At 27.5% G+C, this 25,646-nt stretch overlaps 1 long non-coding RNA gene across 2 annotated transcripts in view; it reads left to right on the forward strand.

Annotated features, from left to right (window-relative positions):
• LOC129988897 (uncharacterized) overlaps window positions 1–25,646 on the forward strand; it is a 185,757-nt gene that overhangs the window by 138,253 nt on the left and 21,858 nt on the right. Inside the window, exon 6 of one of the 2 annotated variants that reach the window (XR_008785698.1) lies at window positions 14,012–14,112. The exons of the other annotated variant lie outside the window; for it this stretch is intronic. This is a non-coding gene — a long non-coding RNA (uncharacterized LOC129988897). The remainder of the gene's footprint in view (window positions 1–14,011; window positions 14,113–25,646) is intronic. 2 annotated transcript variants of the gene reach the window in all.

The following is a 25,646-nucleotide window of genomic DNA, read 5'->3' on the forward strand; positions in this document are numbered from 1 at the left end:
ATCTATGAGCAAGATGACTCAAAATGTTTGAGCTAGACGGATAAAATTTGGTATTTGATCTTAACATCAATTCTCCCGATTTCTATCAAACTTTGAATTTGAACGAAATCTGTTGTTTGAGTATAAATGAACATGATAATGACAAAATCTAAAGAACTGCATAGAAAAATGTTAATCACAGTTTTAGCATCTAAAATGTAGATAATTGCCAAATTTTGAACCAAATCTGTCAAAGATTGACCATCTGTAGATCTAAATTTTCTTATGTAAGCAAAAAAACTTAATGACGTTTATTGAAAACATTTTGACGCAATGAAATACTTTTTCTTGAGGCAATAAGGGCGTCAAATTATGCATAAGTGATTTCAATTCAAAACCTTTTGATGCAATGAAATATTTTTTCTTGAGACAATAACGTTAAATTATGCGTTAGCGATTTAATTGAAAGTAAAACAATCAATATTATAGGTGAACTGTTGGTCACCAAAGGTGATTAGTTAATATAAAAATGCAACTATCTTTTGCAGTTCTTATTTTAAATTTGATATTCTTTTCATTTCTTTTACAAAACGCCACAGTGATTTGATGGTGAATTATCGATTTTCGGACCAGAGGATATCAGGGTTGAATCTGCATTTAACGACAAACCCGTCTTGTATATAATCGTGGTTCTCCTTAAATCTGACGTCAAAGAGTTGTGGCATGTAAGTTTAAAGTGGAGTGTGCCGGCTTAGATAATATTTCGACGTCTACATATGCTTTAAAGTTATGATACGGTGATGCTTCTGAATGGAACTTGAATACAATTAAATTTGCTGTTGTCACTTATCCTCAAAATATCTGGCATATGTCAAATCAATTCCAGTAGGTTGTTGACCACCAATAAATCTATAATAACAAGGGGATCGGAAGTTAAATCTTTCTTAGAAAGTCTGATGCGACCCAGAATATGATCCAATGAACCTGGATGGTCACAAAATTTTTTACAAGTGGGGTGGATTTTTCTACCACTTTCAAAGGAAAGATATTTAAGGTGGCCACTTTTTTGTCTAGCCAGAGCAGTCTGGGAGTTACGGTCTTATTTGATTTCCAGCAGAATACCAAGGGGTGTCCCCATGTACCATTGATGCGAAGGTGGAATACGCCATATTAAATTGAGTTTAGATCCTTCATTTGAGTATAGTTTTTGATAAGTAAGCGAAGAGTCAGTTTCATTCTTTCTACCCTCTTTGGCCAGTCTATCAGCGACCTCATTACCACTGATGTTCACGTGTGATGGGATCCATTTGAAGGTGGACGTCGTAGTTCTGAAAGATCATCTTCAGTTTGAGCAGAATAGACACGCTGGTTTCATCGTTCGCAGAGTACCAGCCACTAAGACGTTGGAGTGCACTGCGACTGTCCGATAAAATCCGTAGTTCCCGAAATCCCAATCATAAGATATAATTGCATCAGGCCCTACATTAATCCTAATTAACTCACTTCTAAAGGTATAGCAAGTGTCAGGGTGGCGTTACATAGAAATTTAACCATTTAAAGTGGCGAAAATATATGATGTCAAAAATCATTGAATGAAATAGAATATTTCTTATATTTCTTCGAATTTAAATTCCCTACTTTGATACTTTGCGATATTTTGCAATATATTTTGTGTTTTCCCTGAAATATCGCAGAACATTTTAACTATATATAATTTCTTACCTCACGAATTAAGCTTTCCACCGGTTTCTTATCACTATCCTTCTGTGATTCCTTGAAAAATATAAAAAAGTGGCAATGCTGTAATTTTACTAAAAGTTTTCTAATTATTTATTATGTCATTCCAGATAAATTGATATTAATTTCACTCTTCCAGTTCATGAAACAGTGATAATAGGTTGAATTTTTTGCGAAAACGAAAGTAGTTATTGAAATATAAGCGAAAAAAATTATAAAACATGACAAAATTTAGGGAAAAAAAACTTCGATGATTAAATCGAAAGTATTTTTTTATTTTTTTTTTTCAATTTGAGATGAGTAAAAATAAGATTCGTGCAATAATTTTTTTTATCTTAATAAAACGTTATATCTCGATTAATTTCAATTTATTAAAATTGTAAAAAATCACTTCGAGGTGCCAAACTCAGTTCACTCCAAATTCAATATATATTTATGCCAAATTTGGTAGTTCTAGGTCATATGATTTGTTCTGATCAGTTCCAAAACACATACGCACGCACAAACATTCTCTTTTATAATGTGTCGAGATATGTATAATTATGGGGAAAATACGATTCTTGAAGATTTTGTTATATTATACAATATCATATTAAGAAATACAATTTCCCAAGTCAGTATCATTCTTAGTCAGCAACTGATAATTTTTTTTAATTCATGAAATATACATTCTATTTCTTAAAAAATTAATAGGTGGAATTTAAAGAGAATATTTTTTTTCTTATCAATACTTCCACTTCCATCGAGGGCCATCTCAAATATAGGGATAAAAAGTTTTTGAAACGGTGGTTGGTTGTCACCACTCTGATGGATACGGAAATGGTATGGGTTGATTACCCTCAACAATGATGGATTGTACCTCCCACGGGGTTGGTTGTACTGTAGCCGGTGATGGCTGTTAGAACTCAACCATAGTTCCCGCCTATGTTCCGGCCACTCAATTTTTTTCGTATGTATTCCGCGGATCGTAGCAGTCCACTTTTTTTTTTTGTTTATTATTATTTCCAGACGCAAAATTATAAACTTAGGATTAAATTTTGTGTTATCAGATAAAACTTTATTGTCATATAATTAACTCTCAAAACTAATTTATATATAAATCAATTTTGAACTACATTAAATGTGCTATAAAACCTTTAACCTTTCTTAAATAACATGGTTATTTATGCTGATCAATATTTAAAATAGCAAAATAAAAAAAAATCATTTAAAAAAGTTGTTTCTTTTGTATCTAAATCATTCTTAACGACATGGTTTGCTTAAAAATTTCTACAAAAGTATATTTTATAAAAAATAATTATTTTTTAAGCATTTTTAACTTCTACTGAAATTTATTTCCTCCCCCTCCCTAATAAGTTAAGTGAATTATATTGTTTAATATTTAAAATCATAAAATTCAATCTTGATCAACAGAGCCTAATTTTTAACTACAAAATTTCTGTGAAGTTTATTTCATGAATAAACGTATTTTTGAAATAAAATTATGGAGAAATTTTTCACTTTGATGATTTTCAATTCAAATCCGAAGCCAGTTTCTTTCTGGTTCCATAAATTGCCTATTAAAATAATGCTAAAAATGTCTATAATTCAAATTTATTTTTTAATTTATATGGAAGCATAATTAAAAATTAAATAAATTTTTTTCTGAATTATTTTTGTAATTTAAATATTCCCCATCTGGTATTTTTAGTTATTGCATCTATAGGACTCCTTATTAATTAAAACTCTTTACTTTTGGGAGAATTACAAAACAACAAAAATTTTCCTATAAAAATTATGACTACATTAAACGCAAAATGCACTGCCGATATTTATCGAAATTATTATTTTTAAAATTATTAAATAAAATTATAATTTAACTTACTATTACTTTACTATTATAATTCACTATTACTCTAGTGTTAAAAATCATTATTATTAATTATTTATTTTAAATTAAAACTTTGTAGCTTAAAACAAAAAAAACTTTAATATAAATCTTTATTTCTTCCCTTTCAATTTAAAAAATATTCATATTTTTCTTGTTGTACTCATTTTTAGAAAAAGATGCTCTTAATTCGAATTTTTAGATCTTTGTTTGTTTGTTTGTTTGTTTTTGTCCATTGAAATTCGAACTAGTCACATTCCGTTCTATTTAAAATTAGAGCATTAAAAAAAAAACAATTTTAAAAAAATCTTATTTTTTATAGGCAGTGTGAACGTCGGTTAGAATTGCCATGTATTTATCGAAATTAACAAGTAAAATTATCATTATTACTACTTCAGTATTAAAGTCATTGATATTATTAATTATTTATTTTAAATTAAAACTTTATAACTTTAAAAGAAAAATTCTAAATATAAATCTTTATTTCATCTTTTCCAATTTTAAGAAATAGCGAAATTTTTCTTGATGAACTAATTTTAAAAAAAAAGATGCTCTTAATTCGAATTTTCAGACTTTTTTTTTTTTTTTTTTGTCTACTAAAATTCAAACTTGTCTAATTTTCCTTTCTATTTAAAATCAGGGCATTAAAAAAAGCAATAATTTAAAAAAATCTTTTTTTTTTTTTTTATGTAGACCGTGTGAACGTCGGTTAGAATCGCCATGCAAGACCACCTTTTATCAAACTTATCAAAATTAATCTACTTCTCTTCGTCCGAGTCCGAATCCGTGAGAGGGCGTGTGAAGCTCCGGTCCGTGACTTATGATCACGTGACCGCATCGTCGGAATGCGTCTCTACCATCCCCCCTCCCCCTCCCACTTTCCTAATGACCGGAAGTGTGCGGACTTTTGCGTGAGCGGATGTTCCGCGGTCATTTACATAGCACCTGGTTTGATAATATCAGCCTAATTACGCCCTCCGCTCTGAGAAATAAAGACGATCTTGTCCATCGGTCATTGTGATGGGGTTCGTTGTGGTTCGCTTGTTTTAGTTTTATGGCTAAAAATCGCCGCTCTGGTCAGCTCAGGAAAATTTAATAGGGAAGTTCACTCTTAAATATATTGAAGAATTTGAATTTAACTGCGAAGCATTTTATAAATATATTATTTACAAAGAAAGTTTGAATCGTTATTAAAAGTATAAGTTGAATTTGAAATGAAATTAATTTATAATTTAAATAAATGTCATTACAAACTCATTTTCTTTCTTTCTTTTTTTTTTTAACTATACTTTTTATTTTCTTCACAGCATTCTTTTTATTATTCTTTTTATTTTTTATTTTACAGCATTCTTGTGATAATATTCTTCTTCTCTCTCCCTCTCTTTGGTATGTGTGTGTCCGTGTGTATATGTGTGTGTGTTCTATACCACATGTAGGATTATTTATTCTTGCCTACCACCGTTGACTTAAGTCTAAACATGTAAAAATTAATCACTCAAAGTCAACTGTGATTAAAAATAAGAATACCAAAAATTTGGCATGAAAGATACGACTTTTTTAATATTCAACTTTGAAAACCAACTATAATAACATTTAATCTTCCTGAATATCATTGTCCTATGCCATTGAGACTTGAACTTGTATCAATTACCAGCCTTTTTTTGTATTTGTATGTTTGTGGTGTGTGTGTGGTGTGTGTGTGTGTGTGTGTGTGTGTGGTGTGTGTACGTGCGTGTACAGGGACGCAAGCGTATGTGTGTGCATAAATTAATCCAAGATTTAAAAAAAAAAAAATTCACTTTCGATTATTTTATATATATATATATATATATATATATATATATATATATATATATATATATATATATATATATATATATATATATATATATATATATATATATATATATATATATATATATATATATATATATATATATATATATATTTGATTTGTAATATAGATATTTTCTGACAAAAACTCTGGAAATTATTATTGGATCAAAAACATTTTAATGCTAACTTTTCATCATTTATAGCTAAAAATGGCATCTGTTTTTTAAAAAATGATTTTAAATTACGCATAAATAACAAAAAAATAATTACATGTAAATGTCTACAAAAAATTATTTTTCTTTCTTATTTTAATGATTTTTTTTTACAGCATGGACATATTTTTATGATTATATTATTTTTATTGTTATTTATTTAGGTACGTCTTAATCCCCAGAATTCTTTTTTCTCTGTCAGCTTTCTTTCTTCCCCCTTCCCTTAATTTCGGATATTTTCTGGCAATAACTTTGAAAAAAAAAAAGAATTTTTCATCATTTTCTGGTAAGTTTGGTAATTCTAAGTCCAGTGATTTGTTTAAGTCAAACACTAACAATACACACATATTCCTCTTTATTAGTAGTACAGATGTACTAATAATTTTCCTTTACCAGCACAATATTTATTTACCAAACAATTACGGTTACAGTAATTGAAAGATTGTCTTAATATGTACGTAATTCCAAAAATACAGATATTAATCTCCTTATTATAACTTGATAGGGAAAATGGGGAAAAAGTAAGAATAAATCTGCTATTATTATCTTCTTGTATAAAAATAATTTTCTTCCAAATTTTGATTTATTAGGATCTTTTTTCCACTTTTAATTTCGTTGATTCGTCATATATGTAGGTTTATTTATCTGATAATATTTTATCTAAGATTGAAGTTATTGTGGAAATTACCTCATTTTAAAATTTTCCTCCTCAGACGTTTTAAAATATTGTTGGATGTTCGGAAGTAAGCTCTATCGGGTGACGAAATAATTAATAATCAAGGTATCATCGTATATCTTGTTGGTTTATTCGATAATATCAGTTTTATGAATCACACTGTTTTGTTGCTCTTAATCAGATAATTTATAAGTTTATCAGATAATTTATAATTTTCATTTTGAATAAAATGTGATCAGATTTTAACAAATACGGAACTATGGTTTTGGAATAATTATTGTAATCATTTATAATTACAGGCAAAAAGAAAAAAAAAATCAGAGCTTCCAACTTATTTGTCTTAAAATTTAATTTTTCTTTGTCAATATTATGTAGCATAATATCATAACATCCTACGATATAGAAAGATCTTCAATTCATTGCGCTCTGAACATTTTCAAAATTAAAACTAAATCTATCCCGATGAATCATAAAAAAGATCCCCGCATATATTTCTGTTCCCTTACATTTATGTATAAAAAGAGATTTCGTTGATATTAAGATCCTAAAAAATCTACTGGATCTTTTTTTGATAGCTTCTGAAAAATAAAAAGCACAAAGACAGTTGAAAAGGCCACTTTTATTTGGAGAATAATGAAAAATTTTAAAAACTATACTAATTACCCTTTTGTGTATAAATAATTAAAGAAACTTCTGTGCTTAGTATTAAGATCATAAAAAAAATCTATAGGATTTTTTTTAAATTCCCTTCTGAAATACAGATAAAAAACATTGAAAATATCATTTTTATTTGAAGAGTCTACTGAAAAATTTAAAAAGCTATACCTAATTGATCTTTTGTGCGTGAAGAATTAAATAATCATCTATTTTTGTTTTCATTATTACCTGCGCATTTGGGACATATTTTTATATGGTTAGAAGAATATTTTAGAGGAAGTCTTAAGAATAAAATGGAATCGTGAGTGGGAAAAAAGGAAAGAAAAAAAACCCTTAGAAACTTTGTGCCCAGTAAAAGGTTTGAAAATTAAACAATTTGCATTCAGGGAACAAATTTCAAATATTACATATCAGCAGATATCCTCCCTTTATTGTTCTCAAAAACAATCCATCTCTCATAAGGTTAAAGACAATACATGATTTATATTCATGCATTACTCCCTTCCCCCAAAAAATTCCACCGTTCATGATATCAGCATCCTATAATTCTTTTATAATGCACATTGTTCGAACGATGAGTCTTTCGGAATTCCATTTGTCTTATTTTTAAAGATCCTTTCTTCACTCTTAAAAGCCAAGCGATAGCCACCCCACCCACCATCCTAAAGTCACTTAGTCATGTGACCACCCCCCACCTTTCAAAATTCGATTCATTCTTATAAGCCTTCTGTGGTGTTGCCGACTTAAAAAGCCTATCTTTACTACAGATGCCCCATTCTTTTTAAATCCATTTTTTTCCCTACACTTTCTTTTTTCCTATAGGTACAGCCATACATTTAATATGCTTATGTTACACACACCTACAGCGGTCCATTCTTTTACTTATAATGCAAGTTCTCATATAAATCTGGGAGCTCGCTGCACCACTCTCTTGATATTTCGGCTCTGCAGCATTTAGTATATTTCTTCGTTATTTTTAACTGGCTACCAGAGTAGAAAGGTTCCCTGGCTAGGCCTCCCCTCTCTCCCTCTCTAACTCTCTCCCATACTTTTCTTTTAAAAATTTGCGCCAGTTGTAATTGGGAGGCGTGGCTTTTCCTGTATCTCATTTGCATTGCCGGTATGTGTGTGCATATTTCGACTTCATTCTTTTGATGTTTGCCCTTCTCTCTCTCTCTCTCTCTCTTTTACTTTTTTTTGTATGTGTTTGTATTATTATTACTTTTATCTCTGGGTTCACTCTCTTCTTGGCGTAGTATGTGTGTGCTGGAGGAAAGGTTAATTTTCTGCGAGATTGTTCTGTAAACATCGAAGGAAATAAGAGTTGAAAGTAATTTTGAAGCGCAAGTGAAGTAATAATAAACTAAAATGCAAAAAAAAAAGAAAGAAAATCTCCCTTCTCCATCTCAAATGAATGAAGTTTTTATTTTATTTCATGAATAAATTTTTTTTCTACATAGACTGAAAAGAAGGAAATTACGTTTTAAATATTCTCAGAAAGTATTGATCCTTTTTCTTGTTCATTGCCTTAATCGAAAATTTAATTAGAAATTCCTATATGTTTGATATTTTGAATTTTAGTCATAATTATAACGGTAATGATTCAAATAATAATAATAATCGTAATAATATAAAAGTTTCATAAAACTTGAAATGAAATACTTGATAGTGATTAGTTACACAGAATGCGATATATTATTACTTTTTAATTACATTTTACTTTATGAAAAAATAATTATACGAAGTATGGTAATTTTTTTTTATTTCCTTTTTCATATCTGGTAATATTTTCAGATGACTATTTACTTCCAGATCTTTTTTATTACAAAATATATAATTATTGTTCACAGAATATTTTCAACTAAAAAAAAGAATGACAAGCCAAACATATTTTTTTTTTACTTTAATAACCATTAATTCAAAGCATTAGAGAAAAAATTAAGTTTTCAAAATTTGTTCCGAAATGATAACATTATTTTCTGCTGTATAATTAAAAATAAAAATTTAAACATTAATGGAACATCATATTATTATTATTAAGAAATTGCAATACATTTTCATAAAGGAAAGTGGTTTATTATATTTACTTTTAAAATTTAAATTCTAAATTAATTAAAATTTTATGATTTGTTTATATGTATGTTCATAACAAAGGTAAACAACTCGCATGTACAAAGATTGATATTTATGGTGTAAATACGGATACATATGTGAGAGCAAATGTTCGAGTTTAGACAAAAGTATTATCAATTTTACAATAAATAAATTATAATAAATTACTTTACGTTTATTAAAATTTCAAATAATAAAAATTATGATGAATCGATTTTAACAATGCTTCATAATTTTTTTTTCTTTACAAAACTTGTGCCTAAAAGTTAATTAGTGAATGTACTAATATTCTGGTGTGCTGTAATAAATTATTACAACTTTAGTAACAGTATAAACAGTATTACAGTATAAAAATTACATGCAATTAAAAGCATAATGTGGAAAATTTATGATGTCTAAGTAACCGTTTTCATATTCAGTTACATCTCAAACTCCTCATCATCATTATAGTTTTAAATTGCAGAATTTTCAATAAGTTTTATTTAAAGACAATAATAATTTTCAATACAGCAAGAATTGCAGAATTTCCAGTATGTTTTATTTAAGGACCGTCAAAATTTTCAAAACACTATTTTTCTAAAAAAAAAAAAAAAAAAAAAAAAAAAAAAAAAATCTGCTAAAAAGTAGTTAAATTTAATCGCATAAAAATAGAAAATATGTATAAATTGCTTTAAAACAAGATTTGTGCGACATAAATAGAATCATTGCAATTTTGTTCCTTTTTTTTCTTCTTCTTTTTTTTCCCCCTCTTGAAAATTTAAGCCATTTTCACAAATAATTTCAAAACAATTCGACTAATTTTTTCACTCATGAAAACTAAAAAAAATAAAAAAATGATTAAAAATGGTGTTAAGAAAGGCACTAATGCTGTGAAATCGTTTTTAGTCGGTGTTATCTTTGCAACAAAATTCATTTCAGTTCACGAAAGATAAAATTCTACAATGATACAATATTGAATTTTAGTTTATCAACAGAATATCTTTCTTAATAAAATAAACGATAAAATATTTTTTATTAAGACAAAAAATATTCTTAATAAAATAAACGATATGAAATTCATTTCAAGTCATGAAAGATAAAATTCTACAATGATACAATATTGAATTTTAGTGTATTAAAAGAATAACTTTCTTAATAACGATAAAATATTTTTATTAAGATAAAAAATATTCTTAATAAAATAAACGATATGAAATTCATTTCAAGTCATGAAAGATAAAATTCTGCAATGATACAATATTGAATTATAGTTTATCAACAGAATATCTTTCTTAATAAAATAAACGATAAAAAATATTTTGTATCCATTTTTATAAGAATGTATAAAGAATTTGCTTCATAACCGAAAAATACTAAAATAGGAATACTCCTAACATTAAAATGTTTATCGAATAGATTAAAACTATAGTATGAAAAAATGAGGGTGTTCTTTTAAATGGTATCTTATTTAAACAAATTTGATTCTTATTCCAAATCGACGGTTATTAATTAAACATCCCTATTTTCAAGGATCCATATTTCATAAATTGCGAAATTTAAAAAAAAAACATACATTTCACCGATGTTTTTCGATTATAGAACACACACGCACGAAAATGTTGTTCTTCTTTCAATTTTAAAAACTGCTACGTTTTTTTTTAGAGTTTAATAATCTCTCTACCTCTTGAATGTGAATTGAGTTATTATGGTAAATTATGTGATTAACTCAGCTCAAACAATGATGAAACAAAAACTTCTCAAAAAAGAAATTAAACTTTCTATTCAACGAACCATTTCATTCTACCACCAAAGATAACTGTAGCTCTCAAAGCCTCGACACCGGAAACGCACAGTTAATCCCACAAACCCAATCCTCAAATAATAAAGAAACAAGCAATTCTCTCCATGATCGACTTCCACCACTGTCGTAGCATTGACCACAATACCAGATGACGTCACAATTGGCATTTTATTGTGTCATTTGATCTGTGAACGACGCCAACTACACTCTTAACTAGATCGGGATTAGAAGGATCTTTATTTGTTGGGCACCGGAAAAGGTATAGGCTAGCAACCTGCGTGTCCTTGCAGTTCCCATACATAGGACAAGGACCTAAGAAAGAAGGGGAAGTCTAACAAAGAGGGGGGTTGATACGCGTGCGCCAAAAGCATCGCCAATTATTGTTGTTGAACGTTACCTGGTTTTGAGGAGGGGGGGGGTTAAGATTTGGGATGGGTGTGAGATCAGTAGTGCATTACAACGGGATTGTTGGGGAAGGGGGAGGGGGACTTGCTACTTTTAGATTCTGTAGGAGAAAGTTTTGAAGATATGGATCTGAGTTTCCTGTTGGGATCTTTCTTAAGATGGTGATGGTCTTAAGTAGTGTTTTTTCCTGTTTATTTCTTCTTTGAAGGTGCATTGTATGGCGAAGCTTTTATGAAACCAAATACCTTTACAGTTAGGCTCTTTTTAGAAAAGCTATTGAAGATGTTAGGGGCCTTTTCAATATTTTTTTTTAACTTTACATTAAGAAGGAAGTGGCAGACACCTGAAAATATCCATCGCCGTTATTTTCAGTTAGTAAGAATTGGTTTTTAATAAATTGTGAAAAAATTATATAATTCAGATTAAATGATTTTATTTTATGAAATATTTTGTAAATTTGCTTCATAATAAAAAAAAAACCATTAAATTTATAAAAAATAATAAAGAAAGAAAAAAGAAAAAAATTCTGATAAATTCTGTAAATTACACGGTAATGTGGTTACATCCTTCTAGAAGCAACTCCCTTGATTAGGAAAATAAATTATGAGTAAATTAATATTTTATGCTTAGATTTTTATTGTTGACTAGTCGTCTTTGCTGATTACCTGGTTCGCCAGGGTATTGCTAGGCCTAATTTCAGTTAAATTGTTTGAATATAAATTCATATTCATAATACTGTCAAATTGTCAGACATTAAAGTTATTCTAATTATCGTATACACGTTCTGTTCATTGTATAAATTCCATTCTATTTGAAATCAGTCTCATGATATCATAGCGTTATTAAAAATCTAAATGTCCAGTCACCTATCTTTTAACTTTTGTGGTTTTATAAGTTTACTTATTTACTTAACATATAAAACGTTAAAATTATTATAAATTACACAGATATTAAACAAAATTCATTTTCTTTAAATTTCAATGATGAAAAAAATCGTGCTATTAAATATTTAATGAAACAATCGAAAAGGTTTGAATTTCAGGGCAGCAATATAATCTGTTGTTGGGAATTAGGCAAGAATGACATAATAATAAATAACTAAATAAAATTGCCGAAATTCGGTACAAATATAGCTGACTTTTAAATTAACAACATTAAAGAGACAATTAATTAAATTTTCAAATTGTATAAAGCTTATTTTTGTGTAATAATATTTTAGGAAAGTATTGCAAAATAAAGCTTCCACTTAATTACGCTTCATAAATTCAGCTTAAATTTAATTAATTGAAATTTTTAAAATATGCCTCTTCTCCCTTTCAAAATATACATGGACAAAATTTGGGATTTCTGGGTCCAACGACTTTGGTTGTAGAGTGCCAATGCACAGACACACATTCATTTTTATTTTTAGAAGATATAATTTTTTTCATCATTATTATGAATTTGTTAGAAGATTGGCTACTCTGTATTTCCTAATACATGGGCTTGTTAAATGAACATTAGAAAAAATTTTTTTATTGAAATACTCATTAACTGAAGACATTTTTAAAATTTTTTTAGAATATTTTTTGCAGCACCTACTGAAGTGATGCAATGTTATATAAATATTCTTCTTTGGTGTTTATTTGGAGGGAGGGGGAAGATATTTTTTCATAGGATGGGAATCAGATCTCTAGTACATTATAATACACTGTGGAAAAGGGGGGGGGGGTGAGGAATAACTTAGTATTTTTAGATACTAAAGAAGGAAACATTTTAGTTTATGAATTTTATCTTCCTGTTGGAGCCTTTTTGAAGATAGTGAGTCGTTTTGAAAGGCATTTTGTTCTTGCACATTTTCTTGAAATTTTATAGTTAACTATGAATCTTTTATAGTTAGCGTTTTTTTAAAAAAACCGTCTGTTGTAGTCTGTGCCTTTTTAATATTTTTATACGTGCTTTCAAGAACGCATCAAGAAGGATTTTCTATCATCATTCTACAAGCATACACCCCCCCCCAAATTTGATTTTTGGACATAAATTATATATCTAGCTATCATTTTTGGCAAATAGTTCAAGAATGTTATTTTTGAAATAAATTAGCATATAAATTTAAATTTTTAAATAATAACTTTTGAAAATATAACAAGAAATTAAAAAATAATTTTAATTTTAATGAAAAGAGTTTTATCACTGATGTAACATTTTATTATTAAAATTATATTTAATTTCGTAATAAATGTGAAATTCAAACAATAATTAATATATGAAGTCATTAAAATAAATTTACTAATAAATGAAGTCAAATAAGGATTTGTTAAGTCGTCAATTATTTCCCAATTCTGTTATATGAGTTCGAAAAGAGCTGAAATTAAAAGATCGAAATTGTTAATAATTGAAAATAATACAAGAGTCATACTCTTTTTGATTGTAAACAATAATAAATTTAAGAAAAACCTGATCTAATAGAAAAAATGAACTTCACTTTAACTACGCTGATTACTCTATTTTACATATAAGAGATTAAAAAACGGAAAAATCGTTCATTTTCTTCAGACTTATTTAATTCTAATAGCCATACACTAATATTAAATAATCTAAAGCAAGATTTAGGCTTTATGTTCGGATTGTTGTAGTTAAATAGTCTCACACAAAATGTAAGTGATGTCTGGACTGTATTAATTCTCTTACTCTAATATTTTATATTTTCCTTATTATGTATTTATGAGTATCAAATTATGACAGACATTAAAAAAGTATTTTTTCCATAGCATTTTACATGTGTGAACCCTCCTAATGGTATCTAGTCCTATGACATCATAGTAGCTTAAGTGTCCGAGTTATCTGTTTCAAATTGGACAGCGTCTTCTTAGTAAGTAATTAGCAGAATTTTTCTACTTTAATTTTCAATAACAAAAGAAAAATACAAATTAAATATCCGATAAAACTTTGAAAGTGGCTTGCATTTCATTGTGACAATGACGTTTATTGTTAAAAATTCAGCAAAAAAATATATTCTTTAAAAATTGTCAAATTTATGGAGAAAAAAAATTACACTGAAATTAAATTTATATCAGTAAAAAGAAAAGAGTTCTTGGAATTTGAAAATGGCATAAAAATCCATACCATATTTTTGGAAAATATTGTGAAAAATCTTAAAAATTTCTTTGGGTTTTCAAAAAGTCTTTTGGGTACATGTATTAACCAAGAGTATAATATACTTATGTATTTCAATTAATTAATTAAATTTATCTTGATTAATTTATTTTAATTATTACCCAGAAATGTGAATACGAAGGCATGCTTACAGTACTCATTTTAAAGCATTGCAAGTTATAGATCTCCCTTAAGAGCAAATCAATGAGCATGTTGTTTCTGAGTTTATTTGGCAAATAAAATGTTAAGAAACAAATATATTGAAATTTTGTAAACAAAATTTGTTAATCTGTTTAAAAATTAAATCTATTTCACTTATACTTTTAAATAAATGGTTTTGTCTTAAATAAATGCTTGAATTTTTTCATTGAAATTTGTATTTATTAAATTATTTTAATTATTATCGAGAAATGTGAAAACGAAAGCATGCTTAGAGTATTCATTTTAAAGCATTTCAAGTTATAGATCTTCCTTAAGAGCAAATCAATGAGCATGTTGTTTCTGAGCCTCCGTGCGAAATAATATGTTAAGAAATAAATATATAGTAATTTTGTAAACGTTATTTGTGAGATTGTTTCAAAATTATATATATTTCACTCTTACTTTTAAAAATACGATTCTGTCTTAAGCAAATAACTGCAAAAAATGTTTTTTAGTTTATGTATTTTTATTAAATAGAAACCGAATTTCAAAAAAAAATTCTTCGTCAGAAAAAAAAGGCATCAAAAAGCCAAGAAAATTACTTTAATGAAATATTATTATTCGTTTCACACGAAATATAATATGATAGTAAAATGTTTTAAATATAGTTTATTTTATTGACGGAATTTCTCTCATATATTTCTAAAACAACATAATTTTTTTGTTGGTTTTAAGAACCTAGCATTTTGAATCGAAAAATTAATTTATTAACAGCGGTTAAAAATAGTGATAAAAATAAGAAAACATTAAGAGATAATTTTCTTAGATATTCTTGAAGTTTTAGATTCTGGACTCTTATTACTAACCATCATGTATTCATTTTAGATCATATTGATTATTATCGCGTATTTATGGATCTTGATGATAATCAATAAACTAATGGAATGCAAAAAGAAAATTTGTTCACCTGTTTTTAGTAGTACAATATAAGAAACAATAACTGGTAATGTCAATGAATAAAATTGATTACATAATTATTTTTACAAAAATAATCACTTTTATCTCATATTAACAACAACTATGTACACGAGTTGAAAAATTTCATTATACTGATGGATCTTTCATTACATTTTCTCATCGTTAGAATTGTTATTATTATTTTCCATTTTTGGTACACAGTTTTTGGTAGAAAATATTCGCTTAATCGTTACTGATAAAAACAAATATCGTGTACTTGCTGATGTGAGTGTGTTTGATGGCTTTTTACAGGTTTGACCGTTTGACCTACAGCTACCAAACTGGGCACAACTTTGATAACGAAAATGTTCATCTCACAACATTTTTTTTAAATTTTAATAATTAAAAGTTACGCTGAAATTTATGCTTTTCCACAATAAATTCCGAAAATATTATCGCAAAAAAATAAATTTTACATCATTTCAAAATTTAAAAAAATTGCTTTTTTTATAACATCACTTAAATAGTCGTGTAATTTTTTTTTCTGAATTTTGGTAATTTTTTAAAAAAAATATTTTTTGCTTAATTTGCAACAATAGTTTGTTTTATTGAAATTCAAACCGTTTTTGCTGTTTCATCAACTATCTGTTCGCTTGAATTTCGACCATTGGTGAAAATTAAAGAATGATTATTTTGTTTAATTACCAAGTAGTTTACAAGACAAATAAAAAAAATGAAGTCACAATACCATGAAATTTTTCAGAATAGATATACCCTACATTTACATTCTTAATTCTGAGGTAATGTCACGAGACTTTCCCTATTAGAAAGCTTCATATAAATAATTAAAGGAGCATATGTGAGATAATTAATGTAACATATCTTTAAAAGCTGGTCGGTTCATGGTATCATGGATATGAAGTTATTTCTAAATTATTTAACTGAGGTTAAAAATAAAAAAAAAACATCTCGAGTACAGTTAGGTGGTCCAAAAGTCTACTAATTATCAATGTCATTTACTGAAAGTAAATCCTTGACACAAAGTTAAAAATGCTACATTATAAGCGGATCCCATTCAAGAATTTCAAAAACATAACTGTATTAGCAATTTTTTTAACAAATTATTCATTAATAGTCTGAAAATAATTAAGAATATTTTTTTATTTGGAACCATAACAAATATTTTACAAATGAATCTATTGAATTATTTTACTTATAATTTATAATTAGCTGAGTTTTCGTTGCTTTGTTGTTTTTCTTTCTTCAATATACAATCGAAAAATTAAAATATCTAATTTTTAGTAATGTATAAAAAATTTGAAAAAATATTGATTCTACTTTTTAATAGGATAGTGCAATACTTCTGTAGTTAAAATAAGATGTACTGGTGATGGAAAAAATAAACAACTCCTACACTGATTAATCTGTAATAGTATTAGATTAAATCCTATTTTATTGAAAACACCTATATAAAATATAAATTGTGTACTCTATATTTAATATTGAAAATCCACAAACTGAAGCATTAAAAACAGTAGCTCTTCGAAGATAAGACATCTGATCATTGAAATCGAAAAAAAAAGAAAAAAAAATCTTGTTTTATATATCGCAGCCTGTTGTAGATAATTCTCATATGTCCATCCACTCAAGATGGTCAAAAAATACATACAATCTTATGGATATTAAAATACAGTTTCAAGTCCAAGAGACTAAAACTTCGTCCTATTCCTTAGATAAGAGCACTCCACTATCTACTATTTCATTTCCCAAAAAACGATGATACCTATCTACATTTAAAAAAGAAGAAGAAGAAAAAAAGAGATACAGAGAGAGAGAAATCACTTCTCATGTAATATAATACCAGTTACAGTCACGGAGAAAAGAGGGGGTCTGAAATCGAACGGATGTTTCCAAACTTCAATACAATGTTCCCTTTTATACAATCTCTATCCTAACTTCGAGCCTACCAGGTGATGGTTGAACAGGAGGAGCAAGGGATCATCCGATTGGCTGATGGGTTGTGACGTCAGGAGGATGACGGGAGATTTTCTCTATTGGATGGAGTGAACGGAGGACGGAGAGCTGGGATTGGAAGAGGTGAGCGCTGGAAAAGGATGAGGAACAGAAAGGGGTGACGACCAATGTGGATGGGAGGCTGGGGACGAAAGGGTTTGACAAAGAATAGACAACCAATGAAGTTCCGAGGCCCAGTTTGGGGACTGGGGCCTAAAAGGGTTGAACTCGAAAAGCGCGTGGTTTAAAAGAGTATTTGGTGATAGTTTAAAGAAATTGGATTGTCCACTATGAGGAACTTTTTTTGTTGCTTTGTTTTAAAAGTTGCAGAGTGTTTCAAAACATGAGATAGGTATGTCTCGTTAAACAAACAAGCATATTTTTAAAAGAAAAATGTACTTAAAATTGTATCCTGGAGAGTTACATTAATATGAAAAGGCTTTTTTATTAAAATCGTTGAATTTCGGAAAAGACAAATATATTTCTCCTCAAAAACCAGTTCCTTTTCCGTTAGTGTGAAAAAAATTGGACTAAAATGTTATTCCATTGTATGTATTTTCGAATTAAAAAAAAAAAAAAAAAAAAAAAGATGAGACATGATATAATATAAAAAAGCTTTCAAAATGTTTGATCAGGTATTCAAAAGACAAATAACAAAAGTCTTCATGGGAAACTCACACCAAATTATCTAGGTTAAAATTTTCAAAAGAATTCTTTTACAGCAAAAGGTACCAGTCTTAACATTACCTGTTCGCGTATTAATAGCATAAAGAATACTTTTGCATTCATTGCTTAATTTTTTTGGAATAATCTAAAATTTAACGAAAAAGAAAAAACGCTGGAAATAGGAGAGTAAACAAACTGAAGTGAAGAAATGTATATCTTAGACCTTAAAAAAATTGTAAAACCGCTGTGGAAAAAAAAGGTTAAGAAAGGGGAAAAATCTGTTTTTGGATAATAAACGACAATAAAATTTGTTTGGAAATGTTTTATAAAATCATCCCCGGTTCTTTAATATCAGATAATACAAATACTTTGATTGATAAACAACTGTAAAAGATAAAATTTCACAAAAACTAATAATTTAATAAAAAAATCAAAGATCGTTTAATAATAGCATACTTGAGAATCAAAATATCTTCATAATTAACATCAGCCGAATATAAAACAAGTATTCTCTCCATCAAAAACAATTGATTTATGTATTTTATGACCTTCCAAAACAATGCTATATTTTACATCTTTTAAAATATAGACTGCTTTAATAATAATCATGAAAGGTGATATACTTATTTAAGGATGATTTTTTAAAAATATTTTTATGTCTATTTATGGGAATTATTATTGCGAACAGCATCAGTAACATCATTTTCGTAATTACAATTAAATAAAAATGATCGCCTGTTGTTTTAAATTTTTTCTCCAATATTTTATTTATATGTCAACAGTTTAAATTTCATAAAATCTGTTCTTCGTTTATAAACTTTTATTAACATATTTGCACTTTATGCGCGGCGCATCTTTTTTTTTTTTTTTTTTTTTTCTTCTTTTTTTTTAAAAAAATAGAGTGAAAATAGAAAACGTTTTTTTTTTCTACTTTAAAAGTATAAAAATATTTTGTGATAATAACTGAAAATTTCTAAATCACGGTTACTTTTGTATTGAAACATCGGCTATTTTTAGTACAATTTAAAAGATGAATTTTTTCAATTCTCATTTTTTTAAAGAACCTTAATAAATTCTGAAGATTTTAATTACTATGCCAATTACTTAAATTTATTAATTCTCATTTTTTAAAAGAACCTTAATAAATTCTGAAGATTTTATTTACTATGCCAATTACTTAAATTTAAAACTTTTTCTTCAGTTGCAAAAACATAGAACAGTAAAACCAAGTTATCATATATCATAATCACTTCATATAGTTAAAAACTTCTGTAATAAAGGCTAAGTTTTAACTCATAATTTCTTCTATTTTTTTCATCTAATTTTTCCAAAAATGAAATAATAAAAATAAGTGAGAAAGTACTACTAGGACTAAGTTTTAACTCATAACGATTAATAAAGACTGAGTTTTAACTCGTAATTTCTTTTTTTTTATATAGTTTTCCCAAAAGATCTTTTCTTTCATCTAGTTTTTCTAGAAAATTTTTATAAGTGAGAAATCATAAAAATAAGCGAGAAAGTACTACTACGACTAAGTTTTAACTCATAATGAGTAATAACGACTAAGTATAATAATTTCTTTTCTTTCATCTAGTTTTTCCAAAAGAGAAATCATAAAAATAAGTGAGAAAGTACTACTACGACTAAGTTTTAGCTCATGACGATTAATAATGACTATTATAATTTCTTTTCTTTCATCTAGTTTTTCCAAAAATGAAATCATAAAAATAAGTGAGAAAGTTATACTACGACTAAGTTTTAACTCATAATGACTAATAAAGGCTGAGTTTTAACTCGTAATTTCTTTTCTTTCATCTAGTTTTCCCAAAAGAGAAATCATAAAAATAAGTGAGAAAGTACTACTACGACTAAGTTTTAGCTCATGACGATTAATAACGTCTAAGTATTATAATTTCATTTTTTTCATCTAGTTTTTCCGAAAGAGAAATCATAAAAATAAGTGAGAAAGTACTACTATGTATTAGCATTTCAATAAATACTTTTATTAATAATTATTAAAAGACTAACATTCAATTTTTTAATGTAGCATTGAATAGTTTTGAAAAAATTGGGGATGAAATGGTGTCATTTCTTAAAACTGAAAATTAATACATTGGAGGGAGAATTACTAGGAGAAGGGGGTGGGGGTTTGCTCGTTTCCCGAGCAGTTTTTCTGGGAATTATAAAAAGTCATTAAATACATATGATATATTAAAAAGGCTGTCAAAACATCCATCTCTAATAATAATGGTCACATAACCAATTTCTAATAAAAGGATTTAAATATTACTGTCCTTCACTGTTTCCCAATTATTTTTCCAATTATTTCAACATATTCTCAAATAAATAACTTCAGCTCAATAACAAGAGATCTTTCCGATATATTTACGCTATTTTTTCCCATGAAAATGCACCGAATTTCTCATCTAACTATTAAAGTATTTAAGATGGGACATGGTTTATTTTCACTCTTCTACTATCTATTTATTTTTCCCCTCTAATTAGCTTTTTGAAATATCTCTATAAGAGATTTTAGGAGTCGTCACATTGTAAAAGTTAGCTTTCATTGTAATTTTGAATCCCTTTTCTTAAAAAAAACATCTATGGCTTTATTAAAAAAAAAATTGATTTACTGATAATCGGTTCGACTAAACGAAATCTTTGTTTACAGAATTTTGCATAATCGGTGAAGTATAGTTTTTCAATTTCTTCTAATAGTTATTTTGAAAAATTGGAATTCTAAAACTGTAAATTGTAATTGAATAATAGAACTATTTGAAAGAAATTGATTGTGTATAATCATTTTATTTCGTATTTCTGTAAGCATTCATGTTATTAGTAAGTAATTAAAACCATACTAATTTTTTGATAATTTATTAAAAATTAATAAAAAATCAATCCTAAATTGATTAATACTCTTTGTAATTAAAGCTTTATTTTTTAAATCTATATATAAATTATTTATATATTCTTTTGGGTTTTGGGGAAATTTTTTCATGAAGATCGTGACGAGATCCTTAAGTTCCTGACACCTGAAGTTGCAACTATCCATTTTATTTTTAAAAGATACTGTATAGCTTTTATTTCGATTTGAATGTCATAATTCATTAACGAATATGAAAAATAGATTCAGACCAAGAATCTAATATAGAAAATGTGCTTGTCTTTACGTTTATAGAATAAGTTGTGTACATGGTTCAATTACTTTTATACCTATAAAATTTATGTCAATATTTCTGAGGCTATAAATCATCAAATAATTAAAAATGTAGCGAAAGAATGATAAATTTAAACAAAAAGTTTGAAATATATAATTATTAAAACAAAAATTTTAAAAAATGGTATTTTCTATTCATAAATAATAAAATATTTCACTTAAAGCTAAATTGATGCATATAAATGACATGAATCCGATTTCACTTTACTAGTTAGAACTCCAAATATCATTGATAACCTGGAAAATTTAAAAGAAATTAGTAAAAAGAAGTAGCTTTATTCCTTTTCCAATAGAACATGCTTAATTCTTCATCAGTTGGTTGGCCCTAAAGCGAATGAAATTTTGACCTCCAAAAAAATCGTTTACATATGCAGATATTATTTAAAACATATTACGCAGCTGAATATAACATAATGAAATATATTACGCATTAGTTAGAACTCCAAATACCATTGATAACTTAAGAATTTCAAAAAATATATTAAATGTTAGCTTTAGCTTTATTCCTTTTCCATTAGAATTTGCTTGATTCTTGATAAGTTGGTTGGCCCTAAAGTGAATGAGATTTTTGCGTTCCAAAAGCCGTTTACCAATGCAGCAATTATCTAAAACATATTACGCAGCTGAATATAACAAGAATGAAAAATATTAAGCAATAAGAACTCCAAATACTATTGATGATTTGAGACTTTTAAAAGAAATTATTAAAACGGAGAAGTTTTATTCTTTTTCATTGCTTTTCAAGAATCTGCTTGTTCTTGATCAGTTGGTCTACTCTAAAGCGAATGAGATTTTGCCCTCCAAAAACCGTTCATCTATGCATACATTAAGTAAAACATACTACACATCTGAATATAACATGAATGAAATATAGTACGCAATAGTTAGAACTCCAAAGGCTATTGATGAGTTGAGAATTTTAAACGAAATTATTAAAAGGGAGTAGCTTTATTCCTTTTTCACTAGAATCTGCTTGTTCTTGATCATTTGGTTGACCTTAAGGCAAATAAGATTTTGTCCTCCAAAAAAATCGTTTACATATGCAGTTATTATCTAAAACATAGTATGCAGCTGTTCATAAAGTTTATTGTACTTTTTGTCGTTGTTGTTTATTTTTTTAACTTGCGCTCAAATGACAGCTGCAATTAAAATTGATACAGAAAATCTGATTCCGAAACACGAAAACGCTGAATTAAACGAATTTTGTATTCTTTCTCATTCTCTGAACGGAACATTTGAAACAAACAGCAGACCATTCACAGAAAGAACTGAGAATAAAGTAATGCATTCAATCCAATCGTTCCGAAACTGGTTTGCGTTAACTAAAGAATTATTATACAATTGCCGACGAATCTATGTTCCATTACACTGGGAAATAGAAGCAGCAGAAGTAACAAGAAACATAATCACATTACTGTTCGTGTAAAACATTCAAGCGAAAAAGAAAAATTATAAAGTAAAGACCCAGCAATTAAGTGAAAATGGGTTCCTTTTGAATTAGGTACGGTAACGAGTCTAATTTTCGTTTGCGGGAAATAGAAAATTACGAAATTAACTGCGACCATTTGTCACTAAGCAAGTGATTAAGCTTCGAAACATATTATTTAGTCTGGAAAAAAACAGACTCGTTACCAGCAGTCGGTAATGATCCAGGGGCTGTATGTCACACTGACTCACCCCTTAGCCATAAAATGACCCCCCCCGGCCATCGTTTTCATTATCAGCCCTTTTTCTTTTGCTTTCTTTATATAAGCGAAAACATAAAAGCCTGACTAGCAGAATTACTTTACTTATATGATTGAAGTGTTAAATTCCTTGTTTTTGTAAAGTTTAAGTCACGAAGTTGGCATTGGGTATTGACCTCTTGGGACAAAATCGTGTAGAATTCTGAGGTTAAATGCTCGAATTAACTGTTTAAGTGTGGCTTACCTTAAAAGGTATAATATGACTAAGATAAATAATTATATGTGGATCTAAAATACTTCTTAATCATCAATTATATTTCTCACTTACATGTGGATTGCTTAAATTTTTCCCAAACTCTTTTTTTTTTGGGGGGGGGAGGGGGAGAAATATTTTTTTTTTTAATCATATCCATCCTGTAAAATTAAAAGCAATCCCACAATCTGAAAATTGAACGCAAATTAAGGAAAGTGTAAAAGAAATTCAAAAAATTTATTTCTATAAAATTTTATATGATAATGTTTTTAAAAAGTATAATTTCTATAAAATTGTGGAATGTAGAAAACATTCAAACTGTGGCATGATTCGTCAAGCACAGAATACTGAATAGATTATTTGAATTATAGCCTATAAATTTAGTCCCTAGTTATTTCTTGAACAGCTTATCTCTTAATAATAACTCACTCATTAAGAAAGGTTTTTTTTAATTTTTAATTAGTTTTTTTAATTAATTTGAAACTATTCAAAATTTTAACATTTTCCTCAACAGCTTCGAAATATATGTTTTTATGCTTAGATTTATTGTATGGTAATATATCTTTATGCCATTTTGAATAATATGGCATATACCGTATATCATGCCTCTTCTATGATACCATTTTTATTTTTGTACAGTTTTTCAATAATTTTATTATTAATAAAATTCGATTTAATTTTAATTAAATGCATAAGTTCTTTTTACTGTAGAGATAAATTCAAACTAGATTATTCACTCGCATACATTTGCCAATAAAGCTATAATTAAAATATAGTTTTCTTTGGATATTATTTCAAAACAAAATTTCTGCTTTTGTTTTTAGCAATATGGCATTGTTTTTAATCTTTTGGTAAATTTCATGATGCAAAAATCCCCATACGCATAACGCAACGGCTGATGTTATCAAGCTGGATGGGAAGGAGATAACTGAACAATAAAATAGACATTGTCATGCTACGTTGTTTCAAACAAAAATGCACTAAATTCAAGAATTTTATTTTACTTACCTGGTTAAAAAATTTGTAATAATGTATGTAAAATATGAATTTGTTTCCATAACTCTAATATCCTTTTAAGCAATATCAACTGGTTTGTAAACCAAAATTTAAAAAGCCCAAATTTTTTAAATATTTCTCTTCTTTACACTAGTTTATTCCTGAAATAATTATTTCTAATTATTGATTACATATTAAATAGTGCTACATTATTATTATTATTAAAACAATCGTATTGAACCTTATCGGCTAATAGTAGGTATAAAAAAAGGGTCTAGGACAAAAATGGGGGCATAACAAAAAGAGAAATTAACATACAACGGGTGGTGAAAAATTTCACAATAAATGTCTGAATAACTAATGAAGACATTTACAGACATTTTCGCAAAGGATAATATATTTTAGTTCTTGTAGACATTTCTTAATCTTTATTAATCTTGTCCTTTTATTTGTGCAATATGTTGGCGCCAGGTACACAGCTAATAAACTGGACATATTGAAATGAAATAATTTTGTTATATTATGTTTCATACGGCCTAGAATGGTTTATTAGATCACCTTTACCTTTACAGATGCAACGATCAGGGAAACATACGCCAAATCTTTGGAGATATATCATAAAGGACTCATCTCCGGTGATGAACTGATTTAATTTTGATTTCAAAGAAGTTAGGTTCGTATTAATAAAGGATGCGTACAGGAAAGTACGCCAGTATTTATGAAAGATTCCATTTATCCAGTAGAATGCAATCTCATGCATAGATAGAGGATAAATAAACATTTTCATAGCCAGTGTTTCTGTTCAGCCTTTCAAAAATTAGTAAACAAAAAAAAAGCCTATACTTTTCTTTAGAGGGCCATTTTGGAATAAGATATTCCGTTAAGAATTTTATCATATTTATTTAATTAAATCTATTTTTGTCATTTATGATTTCCACATTTTAGCCTGTATGTCTTAAGAACTTTGGTGGGGGAAAATTAGCCAATTATTTTCAGAGTATTGTATACTTTTTATGAAAGCCCTCAAAAAAAATTTCAAAAATTGGGAAAAGCACACAAAATATGATTTTTTTTGTGTGTGAATGTCTGATCCATTTAAAAACGAAAATAAAATTTTTTCTCCAGAACATAACAGTGAACTTTATTAACTAGATTATGTAGATTTCAAGTTATAAATAGGAATGAAGAATACTGGAATTAAAATAACAAAAATTAATATTCTAAAGTCATTAATGAAAAGTTTTAAGTTTCTAATCTATTGAGGTACAGGTAAAAACATTTATATTTAGTATTGCTAATTGCTACATAATGTTATTGTAAAA

Source organism: Argiope bruennichi, chromosome 10, assembly GCF_947563725.1.
Source record: "Argiope bruennichi chromosome 10, qqArgBrue1.1, whole genome shotgun sequence".
Classification (NCBI taxonomy): domain Eukaryota; kingdom Metazoa; phylum Arthropoda; class Arachnida; order Araneae; family Araneidae; genus Argiope; species Argiope bruennichi.